Below are 23474 nucleotides of genomic sequence, written 5' to 3'. Positions count from 1 at the left end.
ATTCCTGAATTAGGGTTCCAGATAGCCGTAGCGGAAAACGCACAGCTATTCAGCATGACCATGCTGAGGGTCGTGGGTTCGAATCACGCTGGTCGAGGAACTTTTCTCGATTTCCAGGGCATAGAGTATCATCGTACCTGCCACACGATATACACATGCAAAAATGGTCAATCGGCAAAGAAAGCTCTCAGTTAATAACTGTGGAAGTGCTCATAATAACACTAATCTGAGAAGCAGGCTTTGTCCCAGTTGGGACGTAACGCCAGAAAGAAGAAGACGAATTCCTGAAGGATTTCTGTAGAAGAATTGCAAGACTCCCTGATAGAACCTTGGAGGAGTTCCTTTGGGATTTTTTGGAAGAATCTCTGGAGAAATCTGTGGAAGAATTCAGGAAGGAGTCTCTGGAGGAATCCTTGGAGTAATTTTTGGAAAGTATCTAAATAATATCAAGGTAAAATCTTTGAAGGAAAAACTGAAATCCTTGGAGGACTTTTCAAAAGAATCTCTGAAATATTTGGCGGAAAAATTCCCTAGAGAAATTACTTGGGAAGTCCGTGAAAGATTGTTTAGAGCAAATCCTGGAGAAATTGCAGAAAGAATTTCTGGAGCAATACATGATAGAACCCAAGAAGAATCTATGTAGGAATCCTCAGAAGAATTCCTGGTTGAATCTGTGGAGAAAATTCTGGAGAAGTCTCTGCATGTATCCTTGGAGGAATTTGTGGAAAATATCTGAATTATTTCTTGGTAAAATCCTTCAAAGAAACACTGGAGTATCCAAAGAAGTTTTCATAAATATCACTGAATTATTTTCTGGCACAGAGAAAATCTTTGAGAAATTCCTGAAGGTATCGATGGACAATTTCCTTGAAAAATCTCAGCAGGATTCCCATGAGGAATCCCTAGTGGAGTTCTTTGTAGAAGGTGTTCTTGGAGGAATCTATGGTATAACTCTGGAGAATCCAGGTGGAGTACTTTGAGAGATCCCTGGAGGAGATCCCCTTAGGTAAATTTCTGGAAAATGTCTGAGCTATGTCTAGATAAAATCTTTGAAGAAATTATTGAAATCCTTGGAAACGTTTTCGAAAAAAATACTGAATTATTTCGTAGTGAAATTTTTCAACATAAATTCCTTGAGAAATAGTCATGAAGAAATACTTGAAGGAGTTCCTGGGGAAAAATAGGCATTCTTTGGAGAAACAGCAAAAGAAATCCCTGGTGGAATCCTGGAGGAATCCCTTCGAGAATTTTCTAAAAAATCTCTCGAGGAATCTGTGGAAGAATTCTTAGAATAATTCTCAATTACTTTTTCAAAACGACGTAAGTAACTTTCATACTGTTTTAAGAAAGTTAATTAAGAAGAATCACAACCTTTCTTCAAAAACTGATTTAAAATGAATCCCGTTTTTAACATTTTTTATTGTGTATATCGCTTAAATTTTGCATGCAATCAATTCGCGTTAAAACACTAGGTAGTTCCTATCATTTCCCACAAAAAAATGTATGACAAAATGATAAGCCGTTTCAATTAGTTACTTAGTTTTTGTATCAGTGTAAAATCGACTCAAGTAGTGTTTTGTTTTGATTCGTGGTTAAGTCACTTTGTCTGCCATACAACGGAACGGCGAAAGTAGTGGTTAGGTTGCGAAAGTGGAGAATATTACTTTCGTCGTTTTGTAAATCCGGAAATTAAACGTTCTAAACGTGAAAAATCGAGTTGGTTTAGAGCGGAACGTGTGAAATTTCGTCTGCGAAACATGTAGGATTGATAAAGTAAGTTTGTTACCTTTTCTGACTTGAGTCTGTTTGAACAAGTCTTCGAGAATTGATTAATTGGCCTATGAGCCGTAATGATAATGCTAATTTGGACTAATTTGGTCAAGTTGAACTGAATTCGTTTATCTCAGGCTCCACAAAGACCGACGATATACACTACCAGGGAGGAAGGTGCTGAGCATAGTGTGTCCATCGGTAAAAATTAACACTACGGACTGCCTGTTCCGGTGGTAAAAGTCCACCTCACAGGTGACCCCTAATTCATACGGCTTTAAGCTTACCGTGCCTAAGAATGAATGGTTAGGGGGGTCTAAATAAAACCTAGCCGCAAACGGAGCCTGTGGAGTTCCAGGGCGCCCTCTACAGTATTATGCCCTTCCTGTGCTACCCGGAGCAATGGTGCAGGTGACCTTGTGTTTCTCCGAGATAATCGGCTGCCCTTCTTCAGTCTCATGCCTGAGGCTAAATAAGGGTGGGATTATTAATACATTTAATGTAATTTTGTTTAAATTTTCACCTTTATGGTTTCGCATAATGTGTTTTTCACAGTATATTCTGTGATTTTCGGCTTTGGCGACTTTAAAGGGATACCGATTTGGTTTTTGTTCGCTGCTGATATTTTTCGTTCTGAGATTACGAAAAGCTTAATCTTGCCTAGTTTGGGTAGTGGCTACGGCTAGGATAGCTTAGTTAGATCAATCTCCAGCATAAAATATCAGCAACGATCAATCTTTGTAGACTCATGCAAATGGTACAGCTCAAGTGGCGCTAGTTCAAAAACCTTACTTTTGTGAACTTTTATCTAGGTAACCTAGTGGATCCAGTTTTTGCTACTTTCAGAAACATGAAATGGCATACTCGCGTGCCATGTCTCGAGCATGCGTGCTCGTAAATAGCGCTGACGTCGCTACACTCATTTCTGAGTTAACAACCAGAGATGTATGTGCTGTCACAATTGATATTTCTGTATGTGACCTCAATAGGAAATACGTCTTTCGTTTTGTGGTGTATTTACCACATGATGAACCATCCCCAATGGATGATTTCAAACGAGTTATCGTTCACTGTCGATGAAAAGGCCTTCTGCTGATTGTGGGCAGTGATGCTGTTACTCATCACATCATCTGGAGCAGCTCAGATATCAATTTGAGAAGCTCCAGTCTGATGAAATGCTTAAGTAATTCAAATCTTGGATTACTTATATTAGGAAATCGCCTACATCTCTATATGAACATAAGAATGTAAATTTGCAGACTTTGCATTTGTTATACTCCACAAACTGTGAATTGGTTGTGACCAAATTCCATGGATTTTCTCCGTCCATTGGAAACCCTAGTGATTTGGATGTTCCCACTTCCGGTGAATTGGGACACAATTGTCCTTGCTTCGAGTGATCTCAAAATTGCTTGTCACTTTGCTTATAGGAAATGTTCCTCACAACTCCCTTCGCGGGACGAGTGGACGTCTGTACATTACTGAGCCACCCCAAAGGTGGGGAAGTATTTAACAAATCTGTCAAAGCAGAATTGCAGTCGCTTGGTTACAACCTTAACTGGCCACTGCTGACTCAACTATCACATGGCAAATATTCAGTGTGTTGATACATTTGTGTGTGTGATAGTTGTGATTCCGATTATGGAACTTCTTATCACCTGATATGTAACTGTCAAGTTCTCGCGTAATTGCGATTCCAATTACTTGATAAACACTTATTAAGTGAAACTGATTTCAGTAACCTGAATCTTCAGGACCTTCTGCTATTCTTAACCCGCTGTGGTAATGAGCTATAGACTCTCTTTATGCTCATGCGTTTTGCAGTGCCCTTTTTAGGGCGCTGTTCGAACCCATTGTGGTATGGAGCTACATGTTCTTAATTCGCTTATGCGATTTTCCCTCTTCAAGGGACCCCACTCCTATTTCCTCCCATCTTCCCCTTCCCTTTCCTCTCCCATCGGGTAGATGATGAAATAGGCTCAAATATGGCGGTGGCACAAATCTCCCAAATGGCGGGGAACGTGCCTCTGGAGCCGGCCTTCTGATACCTGATACCTGATACCTTTTTTGACTTGAGTCTGTTTGAACAAGTCTTCGAGAATTGATTAATTGGCCTATGAGCCGTAATGATAATGCACTAATTTGATCAAGTTGAACTGAATTCGTTTATCTCAGGCTCCACAAAGACCGACGATATACACTACCAGGGAGGAAGGTGCTGAGCATAGTGTGTCCATCGGTAAGTAACCACTTTTCAGCGACTAGGCATAATAAATCACAGTGCAACCGATTTGCAAAGGTACAGAGCCCGAACGAGTAATAATGGATTGATCGTGTTTAAAAATTCATGGGGTGCAGCAGAGGGTGCCCGTTCATCAACATAAATATTGTTCAAGCAAATTGTCCTTTTCTGGGAATATAACTTTCTTCCAGCGATCAAACGATGCAAATCGGTATGGTTGGGGTTGCAAAGTAGATTCCGGAAAATGTCAGTTTTCCATATAATTGGAGGACAGTTCTGATGAATTCATTGCTCACTCCTATCGATCGATGTAAATGGAATAAGTGTACGGGTTGGTCATAATATATTATTTAAAAAAAAAGGCTCATTGCAATGCATTTTAATGCTGTTCAAAAGCAGTTTCAATGATTAAGTTTAACAATGATAATCGACGATAAAGGACTATTTCTCGTGGTATTAGAAAATAAAATTCGCCTTTGCTCGACATGCTAATGCCGAACCAACAACTTAATCAGCTAGCTGGATAGCTGTTAGCTATCAACGAATCGATCTTAATACACGCACTGCTAACATTGACACGAGAATTAATGATCATGCTAGATCTGGTATGCTGGGCCGCTTACTAACCGACGTCGTTTCACATAGTAATTCTGTTGGTTAGAAAAAGTGGTCATAAAATGTAATTAATAAAATACAAGTCGAAGTCCTGAGCTACACTGAACCAAAAAGTATCATAGTAAGTATTAAAACCCTCACATACCCTAATAATAATTGAAATCCGATTCATGTTATGTGCATCAATTGATATTTATTTAAAGAACACACAAAACACACAATTCATTTACCCACACTGTGGATTTTATATGAATAAAAGTCATGTATGAAATCCAATGAATGCTATGTGATTCGCCGATGTAAAAATTCAGGTTGTTTTCGTATTTTATTTGTACCTTCGTAATGGCGGAATTTGGCTCTAAATTTTCATTGTGATGACTAGAACATGTTTTAATTTAAAGTGACATGAGTTGAAATTATGGAATAGTAAGCTAATATGTGAGACAGTGGTTAGTAGAATATTTATAAAATAAATTGGATTATATAAATGTAAATTTAAATGAATTTTTGCCTTGAATGTACAGGAAACATCACTTTGATTGGAAGCTGAAGATGACGAACAAAGGACGGGAGGAACAGAAATCCCAATTCCCAGAAACCAAACCCAATTCGAACTCAATTGATTGTAAATAGTTTTTAGGACAACGCAAATAATTTATAAAATAAACAGTTTTACAATTATAATTCTATTATTTTTCGATACTGTTAAAAATCAAAAATAAATTCATCGAAAATTTATTATACTATCAAATAGAAATCACTGACAATACTAATATTTGACATCTGAATTTTTCATAACATTCATTGGCAACATCCAATGGTTTGCATCTTTAGTTTGCCTGAAATGTATGTATTTTATCAGATGAATCTAATCAAGCTGAAATCGCACAAGTTTATGTGATAAATTGATGAGCGTCATGTGAAAAGCTATATGGAAAAAAAAACTATTTATGTTTTTAGATAAATCTGACATGGCTCAGTGTAATGCAACAGCAAATGAATTATGCAAATCCGTTGATCCTTGACCAAGCCAGCTCGTGACTTACAAATACCATTACATTTTTATTTATATGAGGAGATAGAAGATAGAAAATTTTAACAAATATATAATTCACTTTGTTTTAAATCAATCAGAAAATATAACACACTGTGTTATTTTACATGGTACACAATTAAAATGACCTTTGCAATCTATTCTTCGATGCTGTTTTTTTTCAATTTTGTCCTACAGCGCTCTCATAGTGCATCAGTCTCTAGTAGTAAACAATAAATAATAAATCTTCATTTTGCCTTGATCTCACAGGCGCACACGCATCAAAGTGCCGAGAGATCAGGCCATTCAGGCGCTGCAGGGCTCGACCGTAATAAAATTCACAGCAACTGGTGCTGCTGCTGCATAGGGTAGATGTACCATTAGTGCAGGAAAAACAACTAAAATATGCTGATAAATAGATTATATATGAGATTTTATCGTATCAGTCGATGATTTCAAATCCCTCGATAATTCACATGTATGAAAATTGCAATGCAGTTTCCTGCAAAAATCCTTTCGATAATGAAAGGAACACTATTCTTTTAGTAGAAGTATGTTTTTAGCATGAATCCTTTAATGGCGCAATCCATTGTATTCTTATGGGACCCAACTCCACTAACGTTGCATTTACCCTATTAGCTATTATCATTATCATCGTCTGGTTAAATGCCCCGTGTTCGCGTTACTTACAGCGATTTCGTGTTTACTTAAACCAACCTAGCCGAGCAAATAGGGTGAGGAAAAGTAGCGTTTACATCCCTGCCCAAACAAGACTGCTACATGTGACTTCTCACCCAGTTACTGCACCTTTTAGGAGGGTAATTGTGCGATTGTAATGGACAGACAGCCAGACTGCAATTTTATCAGCTCGGCGTAGAAGAGAGAATTGAGGGCACCACTGAGATAAGAGAGACAAGACAACTTATCGTTTTTTTCTTGTACATCAAATTAAATTATTTTTGGACAAATTTTGTAAGAAAAATTCGAATAGAGGTTATAATTGGGGAACTGCTTCACTGAAGTTCTCGCATTTAGAGCTTATTGCATCAACGGTTAACGTTTGGTTCACTACCGAGATTTTTAAGTTTTTTTTATGTCTTCATCCCAACTCACTATCGGAAGTAGCCCATTTCGCATTAAGGCGTTTCGCTCAAAGACTTTTGGCATTATGTACATCTCACATAAAGCTGTGCACAATGATCTAAAATGACAAAAACGTTTTCTCTATTCTCGTTGATTTCAGATGTACATAAGATGTCTTCAGATAAAATTTTGGATCAAACTTTTTTTGTTTTTGGTAATTTGTGGTTGCGCTCTTCGGAAAAGCTAATGAAAATAATTATGAGCAACTTTGGTGATTTGAACTTATTATATCGAGGTTTAAACTTATAGTGGATACGAAAACCAAATTTTTAATTTGGGTTTACCTGAAATTTGTCATGATTACTCGGTGTCAGACAAACTTCCGAATAAGCATGATAACTAAATTGGAAAATGCTTTAAAGCGAGAAAAAACGCGTTGATTTTTTAGTCAACAGAAGGGCACATCGCGTTCAGTTAGAGTGTGGCCTAAAAGTGCCGTCGAAAAAAATACAAGATTGTGTTTATTTGGCGTTTGAACTTTATCAGACAACCAGTTTACCATACCTTTAACCTTATCACTGCATTTATGTCGTTTTGCTTGTTTGTAATCACTAGCATATAGATTATATTTCAATATTTAAACACGCTCAACCTTATACTAACAAGCAGCGTTATCAATTTGCCTGTTTTGAATCGGTTTTCTTTTTTTAGACCGCATAAAACCAGTCTTTCTTTCTGCACAGCGGTTCTCATTGTTTGCGATCATGTCTTGTGATACCATTGAAAACCCATGGCAGTGATTGTTTGATAGTTCTTACATTTTAGCTTGTCCCCATTTTTGTAAACATTGCGTTAATTCCTTGGCACCGTTTTTTTTGTGTGAAGATATTCTGTATATCAGATTCAGAATATCAGCCAACGCAGGCAAGAGACAGACTTCTCCGGACTTTGATAATAAGATCAGAGAACATAAACCAATTTTTTAGTAAATACAACTCTTACCCTCGATTTTAGTTTGTATAACATTTTACAGATTGATCCAATAGATTAAAAATAAAACTTGTGTGACTAGGGCTTGTGAAGAATCATGTGAGCTATATGCTTATTCGTTTCGGTGTTCAAAGTCAGCCATGAACTCCGTGAGAAACTGGCCGTAATCAGCCAGCGGTCTCTTGATAATTTCAAAATAACATTTTTATCCATATGAGCTTATGAAAATATATTCCGTAAAATTTTGAGTTCAACGACCGTTCAAGGTAATACAAGAACTCTTTTGAGACAGGCCCTTTAGATCTAGAAGAGTAACCACCCGAGCAGAAAAAAAACTTGTACCTATCTATGCATACCATATTTTGGTATCACACCATTATGGTATTGAAAATATTATATAAAAAATGTCTCGTTGAGGTATTCGAAAGCTGTTGAGGACTACTTGAGGTATTGGAATACTGTTGTAAAACTTTCCTGTTATATGAAAATTACAGGGCTTTTCATACCTTATTTTAAAGTATTGCAAATATTGGAAATTGGTATGGAATTCCATAGTTTGGTATTAGGCAGCAATTTTATTCTGCTCGGGCAATGATCTTTCGAAGTATTATGAACAAGTTGAGTCTAGTACACGACACTGCAGACGGCCTTACAATTGAGGTCAAAATATGCGTATCTGTCAAACGATACAGACCAGGAATTAAGCACAATATAATACTGATTGAGGTTTTCTAAAAACTAATTGGAGTAGTTGCCATCAGATCAACAAGCGAAACGATCGACCTATCAAAATATTTCTAACAAGGATAATACCCATATAAGCTCATACAATTGAACTGTACCAAGTTCTGAACTCAACGGCTATTTAAAAGTTTCCAATAAATCCTTAGAGTTCAGGCAGGTTATCAGTTATACCAGCGACATCCTGTCAAATTTTGAGTTCAATGACCGTTTAAGATTATCCAAGAAAGAACTCCATTGAGTAAAGGATCAATGATCTTCCTCTCGTGCCTGTCGCTACAACTTGATTGTTCTTTTAGATCGAAACTATACCGTTGACGAAAGTAACTTTCATGATTCAGCTAGATTTGTTTCTATCGATTCATCGCTTTTAGCTTCAGCAATAAGAACAGTATCCGGCAGTTTATTCAACCTCTAAAAGTAAGCTTCTGAATTCAGCATATGATTCGACGCACCTGATTCCATTGGTTTTCCATCCTCGGAACTTCCGGCAACTTATGCTTCTTCTTCACATGTGGCCAGAGACGTAATGTGTGCTTCCACAGCTATATTTGCTATTGGCCTATTTTTCGGTAGCACTTGAAATTCCAACTCTTGCTGCTTTCCGTTGGAACACCTTCCTTAGCGTATCCAACATTTCCTTAGAAGTAGCCTTATCCAGAGGCGCGTCCACGTTCGAAACCATGGGTAGGACAAATATTTTTGCAAATATTTTGTGCAGTGAAGCTATGAAAATTTGTGATTCTATGGAATCCTAGATTGGAAATTTAATTTACTGTATTTGAAGGGCTCAAACGCAAAGGGGTGTAAATGACATTTTAGTCGGTTTTGAGTTGAGGAAATTCTTCTGTTTTCAAACGTTCTAACGATATTTTCAGGTGATTTTTCCGCTCAACAGAAGAAATAACACGATTTTTAGAAAACTGCCTTGTTTTTTGACGCTCATACAATTTGTACAGAATAAAAAATTAAAAAAAAAATCGAAGTGGATTTTATCAAAACATAGTTTTTTCACTAACTCCCCTTAACTTATAACCCCCTCATTTTCATACCAGTCGTTACTACAAGAATAAGAAAACTTTCCGTCTTTCCAGGGCTTAAAATAGGAAATTAGAGACCCCTCGTCTGAAAAAAAATAATCGGAACCAGAAAGAGGCTGAAAAGGAGTCAGGAGATAAGAGCTTGACACTTCATAGCATCAGAATAGACATTTCAAGATCCACAATTTTTTGGGATTACGATTTTACGATCTTTTTGAAATTGAGATTTTCTCAAGTAAATCTTGAAAGCATTTTTTTCTAGAAATGTCTCCAGGAAAATGCCAATGATTTTTTTTGTTAAGAATAAATCCATGAGGCACTTCTGATGAGTATCCTGAACCTCATAAAAAACTAGTGGATGTTTTAAAGTCACTCTTAATGAACAATGATCAATGAAATAACGCCTGGGCTCTTGAGGATGCATCAGAAAATTTCTTAGATAATTTGCTAAGATAATCTTAAAACAAAACCAATCGAATCTTGAAATAGTATTTCGCAGGATTTTCTAAATGAATGAATTTTCTTTATTAGAGAGACTTTCAGCCCTTGGCTGGTTCGTCTCTTTTTTTCTAAAGGGATTTCTCAAAAAACATTGGACAGAATCTCAATAGAAGTTTGTGAAGGAATGATCGGAGGAATTTTTGGGAAAACTGGTGGTATTATCTGGTGTGGTGTGAAAACTCAAATAAACTTTCAAAAAATTGCATGATTTTTTTGGAAAAACTGTTTAAAAAATGATTGGAAAACTGCAGGAGTAATACTTGGATGAAATGCTGGAGGAATTCCTAGATTTTTTTTTTTTTTTCGAAGAACCCCTTAAGGAATTTTGGAGTTCTGTGATAAATCGTGGATGAATTTTTGAAGAAATCCACATGAACGGGCGGCGGAATTCTTGAAGGTTTCTTGAAAAATCCGTCAAAAATAAACCTTTGATGATTTTCTCAGTGGAAATTCTGTAGAAATCTTAGGCAGATCTCCTATAGAAAAAACTGGGGAATTCAGTTAAGGATAAGTGAAAAAAACATCTAGGATAGTTTTGGAAAATAAAATCGAAGTAATACCTGAGGGAATTACTAAAGGTCATGCCTTTGGAGTTCTCAAGAAATCCTGGAGAAAATTCTGATGAAATTCTTTTAACCATCCTTTGAAAAAATCGGAATATCTATCTGAAGAATATCTGGAATAATTGGTAGAGATTCCTGTAGCAGACCCTGAAAATATCTTAATAAAATCACTATTATTATTCCTGAAGCTTTTCCTCGGGGAATCTGAGACAAAAACTCTTGACGAGCCTGTTGGACCCGTTATAGTCTCTGAAGTAATTTTGCATCCCATTAAAAAATAGTGACTTTTTACAGACTTTCATTAAAATAGGAGAAAATCTCTAAAAGGAAACTTACTATCAGCCCTGTCTTTAGCATTATATGTTGCACCGACTTGTATTATGATTCATATGAAAAGATATGAATAACCTTTATATTTCTATCATTTTTAAATCAATTTTATTAAACAAATTAATACCAAAAAATTGTTTTTAGAATCAGTCAGGTTTTTGTTTTTCCTAGATAATAAATCGATTAACAGCCAAAATTCTGTTAATTTATGTAGTTTTTTTTTTGCACCTAAGTGACCCTTAAGTGGCTGATAGCAAAAATTTTCATAAGAAACTGAAGATTCTTGAAAAATGTTTCATCGCGCAACAAATTCATCAAAATTTCACTGGTGTATCTTCAACAATCCTGCAAAAACAAACATACAGAAAATTGTCATAATCTGCTAAATATCTAAATATGTTTATGAATGATGCCACAAATATCAGTGGGAATTTGATCAAATCATTTTTGAGGAATTAACTGTGGGAGTTCAATAGGAGTTGCCTTGAAAATCGTCAAGAAATTCAGCAATACTTTGATAGATTATATCAAGTCAAGAGTGATCGCACTTTCAGAAATCGCTAGCATCATCACACACGTGCTGTGTATAACACGATGGGACTGGTTTTACATTAATCCATTACTGCATCAAAAAATTCTTCAAGGTTCGAATCATCTTCTGATAATTGTCTATGGAAGTTCCAGAAACTTCTCAAGAATTGCTCCCAGGAACGCTCATGGCAATTTGTCCCAGAATATTCACCGGGTTAATTGTAGATATTTTGAAGAAACTATCTATTGAAATAAATAAAAAATAAATGAATAAACAAACAAAAATCTGGCTAAGAATACCTCAAACTAAACCTTGTAGTTAACCTAAACTTGTTGGGGATTATTAGAAGAATTCGCTGTTAATCTGAAGAAATTCATACAAAATCAGGGGACTAATAAGAACTTTGTCATAGATCAAGGACTAGCTATGCTAGTAATCCAGACAAAGCTTCATTAAAATCAATATCTCAACAATCCCAGAAATCCGTCAAACGGTTTAACATTTTAGAATCTACTAAAAGTGATCTTTTCTAGAATGCAATGATCTTTTTTAGAATCCACTAAAGCCGTGGTGGCCAAAATGCAGTCCGGGACCGCAGCTGTACTACCCCTAAAGTTATCATGAATATCACACTGGTCTATATCTTCGATTAGAAAAACAAGCGTTTGAAAAATTAGCCTGAGCATCACTGCACTAAAGTCTTATCAACAATCTATTAAAAACCAGTTCAGTGATCTCTAAGATAGAACTTTCAACTAACTAATGAATTATCGGTTCGATTCCTGTAAGAATTTCAGCAAAGATCTTATTAAAAAATTTGCCATGATTTTGAATGGAGATCTAACAAGTATCTCACCAAGAACCTTTTCAGGCATCCCTTAGTACTCTTCTAGAAATGTTTCAAAAATCTTAATCGTTAACTATTTGTCTACCAACTCACCAAAGTTATTTATAATGCGAAGTACGGATGACAGCAAGCCTAAAAAAACTCTAGATTCACCCAAGGGGCTGGTGCAGTGATTTGATCTCACAGCTCTCACACCGAGGACCTAGGATCGAATCCCATCCGCGATATAGTCACTTATGACGTAAAAGTTTTGCCCATAGGGCTTGAAATTTAAACACATCGGTAATCTTATGTTTGAAATAAATTTTTAACCGAAGTGTTTCCCGTCATTTGTAATTCCCGGGTTTTTCCCGCATTTCCCGGATAAATGGAAACCCTGTATTTTTTGGCTGTTGGGAAATATTCATTTTTTTATAGCGAAACAGAAAAGCGATCCTAAAATACCGAGGGGCAAATGGGTATGAGCCTCTGTACGTGTTATAAATTCTTTTGTTCTCATGACTTTTACTGTGTGCCGTGTGTTGGTGCTATCTCGCTCTCTCTCTCACGGGCATTTTGAAAACAGGGCGCACAGTAAAAGTCAAACGTTTTATAGCATGCATAGGCTCATAGACAATCGTATAGTTAAGGTTCTCAACATCATTTCAACACCTCCCAGTTAAACTGAATAAGTTCCCGTCCAACACCAAAATCAGAATTTTGGGATTAACCTCTAACTCTTAGAAAAGATTGACGCATTTTCCAATAGTCGAGAGCTGTCCTGGCCACGTCCTTGTGAAAGCTGGGTAATGGGAAGGGATGATTGTTTGAACACTTAATTAAGAAAGATGAAGATAGTTCTACGACCTTTCATAGGTGTTACGGTATGTTGAGGAATGTTAATGGAAAAGGTAGTGCCATGGGATTCATTTGGTAGACTCTTTTTAAAAATAGATAGGCAATTGCAAATTTTCAATTATCCAAAAGTGTTTCGCGTATTCTTAGACTTGGACTTCGATATCGCTTAGCTTAGAAACCCGGACACTTAAGCACTTTGTAACATTTAATAGAGGATTTATATATAGTTTTGGATACTTTTTCCAACTTATAATAGGGTCCTAAAATGTTCAATGAAATCTTGTTTTTATTTTATAACACGAAAGTACATGTTGCTGCAACTACTTTAGCAATTTTTCCCGCTCAAATCACGGATATATCATATTAAAACTTAAATTTAAAAATTGGATCCATAAATGAACCTTGGCACTTGAGATCATGTTTGACGTTCGCTTAGTCGACAAAAATACCACAGGGGTTTTAGTTTTTACACTGGGGTTGTTCCTATCTGACATTTCGGCAGGGACACGGAAAACAAAATATACCCAAAATTTAAGTTTAAACCAAAGGGTGTGCTAAAATTCATAATAACATAAAAAATGTTTTTTTGTACTTAAACAAATGAAAAACATTAAAAAATTGAGTAAACATGTGTTTTTGGCCTAAACTTAAGCGTTTGGCACTAAAATTAGGACAGGGCTTTAGGACCCTATTGAAACAAATGTGTTTTTTGCCTGTTAGTTGAGTAAATTTGGAAAAAAAAACATTGAACATATTAAAGATTAGAGATGCAGAGTGTTTTGAAATACGAACGCAAGCAAATCCAGAAGCAGCCTACTAAAACGTTCCATCACCCTTTCGATCGATACCCGAGCCGGAGCCGTGGCAGAGCTGAAAGACTTGCTCGCCGTTTCCATTCTCGTCTTCAGTACTTCGATGGTGTAATGAAATACACACCATAATGTTGAATGGTCGATACCATTTAATTTATTCAATGAATGTTTTTTTATGTTTGATGACTTTGAGTTCACCATAGACTTAAAAACAATTAAAATCTGGATTAACATCAAGTCAACTTACCTTTAAAAATCATAATGCACATCAAATTCGTATCCGATGCAACGTAAACAAACGGACGATAAATTTTCCTGGAATTTGGGCCCAAATGAACTGAACGACACACCAGATCTAGGAAGCAAAAATGATATCCCCTTCCCATTCAATGCCCATCACTCGGTTTCTCTACCGGATGGCCATCTTTTGCCATCGAGGATCCTTCCGAACACAACCTTCATCCTAATGACGACATATTTTTTTTCTTTGGCTTATCCACTTTCTGCCATTCCTGCCACGAATAAACAAATTCCACCACTTTTTTCTAGAAACCGTAGAATCTTGGGCGAACCCAAATGCCTACCCATTCACTCTCTTATCGCACTATTTAACTCCGAAACCAGAACCGGAACCCGAGAGTGGATATTTAGCACCATCCGGGGTATAGAACGCACTTTCACCGTATCAATCAATGGTACTTTCTTGCTTGCACCAAGGTCCCAAAAAAACACACAAATTTTTCCACAGAATCTCAGACGCCACCGACACAGACGACGTCGCACATCTTTCTTCTATTTAATAGAAGATCCCGTTCCGCGATTCTCCCCAGCCAGACCGAATCGAATTCGAGAGCTGTCACTCTTTTCCTGGTTTTGTGGACTGACTGCGCTTCAACACAACTTGGAGCGAATGAAACGGAATCGTTCTCAGTCAGTGGGCTAGCCGCGATGGGACGATGCAATGAGCCGACAGCACTACCACATCGACAGGCTACTCCGCCGCACACTGATTGAGGTGGAACGTGTTTACACTTCTACCCGTAATCTATGCTACGACGATCGCTTGAAGCAGACTTTACAAACACGTTTGACTGGGGCGGGCGGTTATCAGCAATGCTGTCTATCAGTCATAGTCTATCAGCATAGAATCGGTCTGCTCGTGTCGGTGGCACACAGTGGAGACAAATACGAAAATGGCGGACAAAAGAGAGTTGGTCAGAGAGCAACATAATAGGGCTCATTCACAAATTTCATAACGCTAAAGGGGGTGGGTGGGTGTCCTCGTGATGTTACGGCTCATACAAAATTTGTAGAATATTCATACAAAATGCGTTACGAGGGGGTGAGTGGGTGTCAAAATTGGCCATTTTTGGCGTTATGAAATAAATGAATGAACCCATAATAGGGAGTCGATGCCGGTTATGGACCCATTGCGTATTATGGACCCCCTACAGAAAAACATAAAATTAACACTCAAAGCAACTTTATTCCTATGAAAATCCACCGGGGGAACTTCGATTACATTGTTAGTCAGCAGTTTCAAGTAAAATATTTGGTTTGAAACGCATAAATACACATATTTGAACAGTTTTGTAAATGAAACCACACAAGAGGGTCCATAATACGCATTTCCAGGTGGGTCCATAATAGGCTCGTCGGCAGCGAGCCGGATTACATGGGAATCAAATGGAGGGTCCATAATACGCAACGTCAAATTTGTAAACAATCCTATTATGGACCCCGGGAGGGTCCATAATAGGCATTCGGACAACAGTTTTTCAAATGCATATTTCGCTGGAAAAATCGAATGATTTTGTATGTTTCATAGACGTACTATGGAGTAAAGACATTGAATTTGTTGTTAGACTCCACAAAACGTATATGCGTCTGAGATATCATTGCGGAAAAGCGTCTAGAATGAATTTCAGCTACTAAGGGGTCCATTACTAGCATTGAAACCCTATTATCTCTTTAGAGCCGCCATAAGTAACTTTCATAAGGTTTTGAGAACTGTTTAAGAAGAATTAAATGCATTCCTCTAAAATTGTGTTAAAATGGATAAATAAAACATATTTTTGTAGTGAAAATCGCTTAAATTTTTGCATGCAATCAGCTCGTGTTTAAACGTAAGAGATTTTCTATTATTCACTTTCAAAAAATTGATGACAAACGATAAGCATTGGTAATTACATAATATATCTCCCTACATACATCGGTTGTTTTTTTACCAGTATAAGATCTCATTGGTGCTGATTCTGATCCGTGCTTACGTCGCTTTATCTCTCCATATAATGGAGCGGTATAAGTACTTTTTGACTCATATTCCGAAGGCCAACAGTGACTTCAAATGCATGTGGAAGACATAAATAAGCTGATGTTTGTAAATATTTTTATTTATTCACAAAGTGTAACTGTTAGCTATTGGATTTGCTGATGAAGAAATTTATTTAAGCTTCTTCAGTATTGTTTTTATGTAAAAGGATGGAACAACATTTTGATTCAAATGCCGAACACTGTGTTTATTCTGTCTCATATTCCAAACACCTTGATTCAAATTCAGAGCATTACGAATAAATCATATTCAAATTAATAATTTCGCAAATAAATTCATCTGAGCTAGTTCTACTGGTCTCGAACTAGAGAACCATCACTACTCCGAGGTATTAAATTGAATAGATAAAATTTCTGGTTATATGATGACATATTTCAGCGAAACATTTCAACCAAATCGCCATACAAAAACCGAGTGTTAGGAATATGAGTCTGTTCGGAATTTGAGACAAAACGGTAGTAATAATAGGTTTCAAATGTTGAAAATCTGACATACTTCAGAGTGGAATGGATTTTTTCCTGCAGTGAACGATAAGTCAATAATGTATTTATGACTCTATTTTGAGTAACTATTTGTAGATGAAGCTGAATAATATTTAGATAATCGTCTTCAATTATGAAACAATGTTACGTGGAACGGAAATTTGAAGAATGACAATTTTAGGAACTCCTGGGCTCTGCATCACGTTTTTTTTTTTTTCAATTTATTACACATGCACTTCCATTGGCTTTGCCTCTCCCTCACAAGATGGACATCATTTTGAAAACTAAGATATTTTAGAAGCGTACACGGTAAAAAACCAGCACGTTCGATTGAATAGATTGATCACTTGACTCAATTCAAAACACCAATCACCATGATTTGAAGGGTTCTAACTTTGGATTTGCTCTACTATCTCTAGAACTAGACTCTGAAGTGAAAAGTCGTTGATTTTGAACATCATGTCTTTTGTATGAAAGCAATCATTGACAGCTCGTTGTAGAAACTGATTGAGATCAACCCAACCCCTTTCAACAGATGCAAGTTGGTGTCGAGGCAAGACACTAGACTTGCACTCCGAAGATTAGTGGTTCAAATCTGGGTCAGGCGGAAATGTTTATTTAAACTTTTTTTTTATTTCAAATCAAAACATGCAACGTTTAATTCAAGTGCTGTTACCTTGATTTTGTCAAGATTCAACAGTAGTGCGAAACCAAGTGCAGAACTATTGATAGCATGGTGCTTATTATTTACCGTGTAGATAACATTAAAAATGCCGGATATTTACCACGAATTTTCCCACATTAACCCGCTGTGTGCTGGATCGATGGGATGGGTGGTTGGTTATGCTTGCATCAATGTTGAGTGGGTGGTGGTGCTATGATGTGTTTACGTTCGTTTTCGCTGTCGGATGAAGTGGATACTGGGAAACACACGCACACTGAAACGGTGACGTTTCAGTTTGAGCTCGTGAGGGGTCCACCGATTTTTGGATGGACAACAATGTAAGCCAAGGTGTTGTGCATTTTGCATCGATATCGACTTCTGGCTGACGAATTTTGTCGCACATTGGAAAATAAAATCCGTGGTGTATACCTGAGACGAGACTCCCGGAGACGGTCTTTTTTTCTGCGATTGCTGAGTTGTTCTCTTATTCCGCTCAGTATTTATATCAATCATACGCAAGCTGTTCAAACTCTCACATGAACATCTCAGCAAAAAACTATTGCGTTTGCATCAGACCGAAGCATAAGCAGCCTTTAGAGTGATTTTTCATGCCAGGAAACGTAGCAGACATTATAAATAACTAGACTTGTGTTTAGATTTATCAGCATCTTTGGTCCGCTAACTGAGGTTTTTAATAATAGTTTGTTTAGAATACAATACTTGTCACTTTTTCAGCCATAAAACGAGTAAATCCCCACAGAGATAGTTAAGTAAAGACGCATTATCGATAAATAAATTTATAATTATTAAATCCTTTTTTTTCTCATCGACTTACACCACTTAAAAGAATCACAAAGAACAACCCAAATTCAATCAACAAACCGTAGTTATTAAGTTTTATAATCTTTTTATTAGTATTGCAGAATCAAAAAAGAATTGTTTGAGATGCAACATTTTTTTTTATTTGTAATTTATTCGTCGATTTCTCTCAGAACATTTATACATATCATGATGGAACAGGAATTGGTTTTTATATACTTCCTTACTAATTACATCACTAAAAAGCAGGCAGTTGGGCCTGCTTTTCTTTTCTAAGTACAACACATTATATTGTGCGCATCAATAACTTTATTTCATATTATATAGCGCATTGCGCACATTATAAGAGCGGGAGTACGTCGGACCGATCTGGTGTCTTTGCCGCACTTATTCAACATAAGATGAAAAAAATGCGGCGAAGATACCATATCGAGCCGACGTAATCCCGTACTTTTATCTGCGATTCCGCACTTGTAGGGAGCCCAGTTTCCAATGCAATTTATAATATTATGGATCTGGTAGAAATAAGGACAAACATTTTTTTAAATGATTTTTTCTCAATCTCCAAGCGTCGCGACTAATATTTGAATAGTGCGCTGTGTTCATAAACATCGTAAGAATGCAGCGCCACACTTAAAAATTGATTTCAAAATCGCGCGAGTTGAGGCGCGTCGCGAGTCTCACTGGCGCGATCCGGTTTGGTGGCGGTGCGACAATGAATGATCAAAACAGTTGTCAACCTGCAGACTCAAAAATATTTCAATTTACTTATGGACAGCTCTTTCTGCAGCGAAATTTGACAAGGGGCGATTCTAAAGTGATTGCCATTCCAATTTCAATCGAATGTTAAATTAGTTCCAACGCACGGAATAGTTTAAATTCAAGGCTTAAGATTCTGGTTCAATTTTCAATGTTGAATCATGAATAATATTTATGTAAAAAAAAACTGGATATCCCTAGACAAACCAGTTATTACTGAACGATATTTCTTACAAATGTAGATGAACGAGTATTCACATGCCCCTTGAAAATTCCCGGAACGCACTGTGACAGACTTTTTTTTGTATGCGTGAAGCAACAGTTTTGTCAACATCTGAGACAAACCACTACTACTATCGTACTTTGTTTTGATTTACATGTTGCACAGAGGTTTCAACCTTATAAGCTTCAAATTTTAATATGCTGCGGAATTATAGTATGAAAGTTTGAGCTTTGGCAAAAGCTTTAGACAAGAATTGTGGCGCATCGTGGTCATGCCGCGCACTATGAAAGCTGGTGTGTTGGAACGTGCTTTTACTCTATCTGTTAGAAACTTATATACAAACACGCTAAAAATTGTAGCTAATAGTAAAGAAAAGGTTCACCTCTAGAAAAAAGGAGCATAAATTATTTATCGTTGAGGACAAGTTGTCCATAAATTACGTCAAGCGAAATTCAACCATTTTCCCCACTCCCCCAACAATCGCTTTAAGGATGTTGTAGGATAGATGTTTTCTTAAATCCCTCCTTACCTTAAAAGTGTGACACAATATACAACCGACCCCTAAGAAAAATGACTTTTTATTAATAACGAGTTCATTCACATTTACCCACTTGCACGGGTCTATGAAGCCCTGTCTTAACGTCTCTTTTACAATTGTATGATCTCGATTCATTTTTAAACCATTACTCGCATAACTTGTGATCTCTCCCTAAAAGCCATTGGTAACCGGATGTGTAGCTTGTTGTTATAGAGCAAATGAATGAATTTACACGTTATCCAATAATGCTATGATGAAGGAATGATTCTCCTCTAACTCCCAGTGGTGATAGTTTTCATCCTGGTTCATTTTTTGCTTAGAAATATGCAGATACACACTCGGTTACCAATGGCGGGCGAGATCACAATTTATGCGAGATATTTTCATCCATCAACATGTGATAATGGCTTCGTCAAGCTATACGTCATTATTCATTAGAATCATTTATACATGGCCAGGAGCAAAAAATTCAAACGTTGGTCATATGCTTCAAAATGCTCTAAAAAATTCAATTATCACTCAATCTTTATGGAATCATGGATAAAAACTATTCAATCGTTGTATAAAAAAACAAAACAAAAATATTTTGGGAATGAATAGGGAAACTGTACCAGTTATGACTATAGTGGTTCCCTATTTGGCCATACGTGTTTTTTTCGAAAACTTTCACATTTTCAATATTTTAGAATGTGTTTACATCAAGATATATTTGATATTACACTAGGATAGGTGTACCAGTTATGGACAAAGCGGTTCCCTATTTCGCCATACGTGGTAACTTGAATCTCTCCACATTTTGAAAGATTTTGTGTGTGTGCAGCAATGAGATATAGGATATATCTTATTGTTAAAACATTCAAACGGATTAAAAAAGTGAAAATTATAGAAATTTCATAGCTGGTACACCTACCCTAGTGAAAGTTATTTTTTCGGCTATTTTCCGCCCACTGTGCGCCTACTGTGAACTTCTATATATTGGCGTATCTAGGATATTATTTTGAAGGGGCCTAGACAATTATTATTTTGCAGAAGTAATGTCGGTCGCAATCATCGCGGTTTTCCTAAACTTCGTAGTTAGCAAAGATTTGTTTTGATTTTATTTGTTAGTGATTCCAGTAAAAATCTTATTCAGCAAAAAAAATCAATCCAAGTTTTCCAAAATACTTACGAGGATTATCCTGTGTGATTTTTCCACAAACTTTGCAGGTATTCTACCTTGTACTTTTAAAAGATTTTTCTTAGAATCCACATGGAGATTTCTTTATGAATTATTTTCATACTTTTTCACTGCATTCTTCAAAAACTCCTTTACCAGTTTTTACTGAGTTCCTCCTGGGATTCCCACGGAAAATCATTCTGGCGATTAGTAGTTGTTGGATAAATTGCTATTGAAGTAACTACCTATAGCTTCTCTTCGAATTCATAGGATTCAATTGGGACAATGTTACCTTAGAAAAGCTCTCCTCAGATCTATCTACATGTTTTTACACAGAAAGTTCTCAAAATGTTTGATAAGATTTCTCAAAAAAAAAAAAAAAAAAATGATGCTGCTTCCAGAATTTCTTTAAAAATTTACTCGAGAATAATATATATTTTAATTTCAAAAAGGCTCACCAAAGAAAATTAAAAAAAATTAGAGCATTCCTATAAAGTTTTCAATGGGATTCGTTCCCGTGCTACAAAAATTTATCTTGGTTAAGTTGCTTGAAATTGAAACTTAAACCTTGCTGATTATTTGCCACTGTATGTAAATACAGGAATTTTATTACTGCTCAATATTATCTTACCTTATTTTATCACGTACGATTTAAGCACGATTTCCAATTGGATAATATCATGCCAAGGTAATTGTATGATTTTTATCATTTTGCATTGAACGATTACTTTTAAATAATCAATAATCTGCTGTTTGGTCAATTTATTATAAGCTGTGCATTTGATTCACTCGATTTTTGCTTTGTTTAGAGAGGTTTCAAGGAAAATCATGTGATAAGACAATACTTTTTAATTTTAATCACGTCAAAATGTTGTTGATGCGCGATATTTTCGAAAAACTACTGTATCATCCTTCCAAAGTTTGGAGTAATTTGAAAGAAATTTGACTTAGCAGACGCCATTTAAAGTTTATATGGAAATTACTATGAGAAAAGCTAATCTCATTGAAATGTTTTTACTCTACACTGTGAAATCTTTCTACTGGAATATTTAGTACACAATATAACGTTCAAACTCCCTGTAGCCTTAAAATAATTCCACATGCCCAGTCCACCAACAACTTGGAAGAGGATCCAGGAAAAAATATCTGTTCCGTCGATTTTCTTTTTTCCCTCGAGGCAGTTTTCTGCTACAACTTCTTAAATGGATTCAAGTTCGCGAGAAACAAGATGAAATCGTGGAACAAAATGAAATGACCACTTCATTTCCCTCATTTCTGTTACATTGAAGATGTTTTATTTGGTCTGGGATTGCAAAGGACCGTTCATCTTAGGGGCCAGGATGAATCGTCAGACGCTCAATTTTAGACAATGTTCGGGAAAACTTTTTTTTTAGAACGTTTCCCGCAGTTTTCGTCCGAATTAGGATCGTTGATGGGGAGAGGGATACGACTATGTTTGGAACATAAAAAGGGAAGAAACTGATAAAGCATTTAAATAAACGAATTCAAGTCGCTGAACGCACTGCTGGCGGGGAAAAACCTCGAATAGTCCCTTTTTCGAATGGGTTGACGTTTTATGGGACGAAGTTTAATGTTTTTTGACACGTCAAGTTGGATGGATTGTCGGTGAAAACTGCGCGCTTAATGCGTAAATAGAAACCAAAGGATGGCCTCAAATCGGTGACATTCTATTTTGGGAAAGATAGGCAATCGTGGTACTGCTTAAAGAGAAAACAAAAATAAATTAAAATGAGGGAAATTGGGATTCGTAATTTTATGGATACTTCATTGTGGTTTGAAAATAGGCTTCTTTTTTATTTCTGGTAGGTATAGCCACAGATAACAAATGTTTATGCTGGAGCAAAAATCTTCTGAAAACCTGTGTAAATATTCAAACCGATACACGTTGAAATCACTAGCGCCGGGGAACTTAGTGATAAAAGCGCCACCATGATTTGGCTACTTGTGTTGCCATTTTAAATCGGACTTAAACGTCTGTTATCTGTGGTTAGCATTACAATTGGAACAGAGCTTCCTTCTCAGATTAGTGTTCTTCGAGAGTTTCCACGGTTATTAACTCGAGCTTTCTATACTTTCAGTATACTTGGGAGGCTCACAATTGGAAAAAAAGATTAAAAATTCCATCCGCTATACCTTTTTTCCATTCTTATTACAAAAATAGTGTTCTGTAAAATTTTCAGCTTTTTCGGAGGCCCAAAGAAGATGTAGGTTTATATAGAAGTTACTGTGGAGAAAATTTATATTATTGTATCCTAGAGCATTCTATATAAATGTTTGACAGGATGTTCATAGTGAATTTATTTTCAATTGCCACGTATTGCAACACAATAATATGTAATTTGTGATTTACTGCTTCCAATATCACATGCAATGCCCATTCTCATGGAAAGTCAAAGGTATTTTGAATTATTCTATGAACGAGATTTTCTGTTGGTCGTCCAGTTCATTTCGGCAAATCTAGTTTCAAATAAATCGTGTGAACTTCAATGGAGCTTCTTTTCCAACCTAAATCTTTCCTTCCTAGACCGAACAGCAAAGAACAGA

General features: G+C 36.4%; 1 protein-coding gene across 1 annotated transcript in view; it reads right to left on the bottom strand.

Moving 5' to 3' along the window:
- LOC5576502 (tyrosine-protein kinase hopscotch) overlaps window positions 1–14853 on the bottom strand; it is a 69909-nt gene extending 55056 nt beyond the window's left edge. The window contains exon 1 of the mRNA XM_001662644.3: window positions 14521–14853. The gene's annotated coding sequence lies outside the window, so the exon portion shown is untranslated. The remainder of the gene's footprint in view (window positions 1–14520) is intronic.
- Window positions 14854–23474: the final 8621 nt, after the last annotated feature.

This window comes from Aedes aegypti, chromosome 2 (genome assembly GCF_002204515.2).
Source record: "Aedes aegypti strain LVP_AGWG chromosome 2, AaegL5.0 Primary Assembly, whole genome shotgun sequence".
Classification (NCBI taxonomy): domain Eukaryota; kingdom Metazoa; phylum Arthropoda; class Insecta; order Diptera; family Culicidae; genus Aedes; species Aedes aegypti.
Note: the sequence above shows the minus strand (reverse complement) of the source record. Positions and strands in the feature narration are given on the sequence as shown.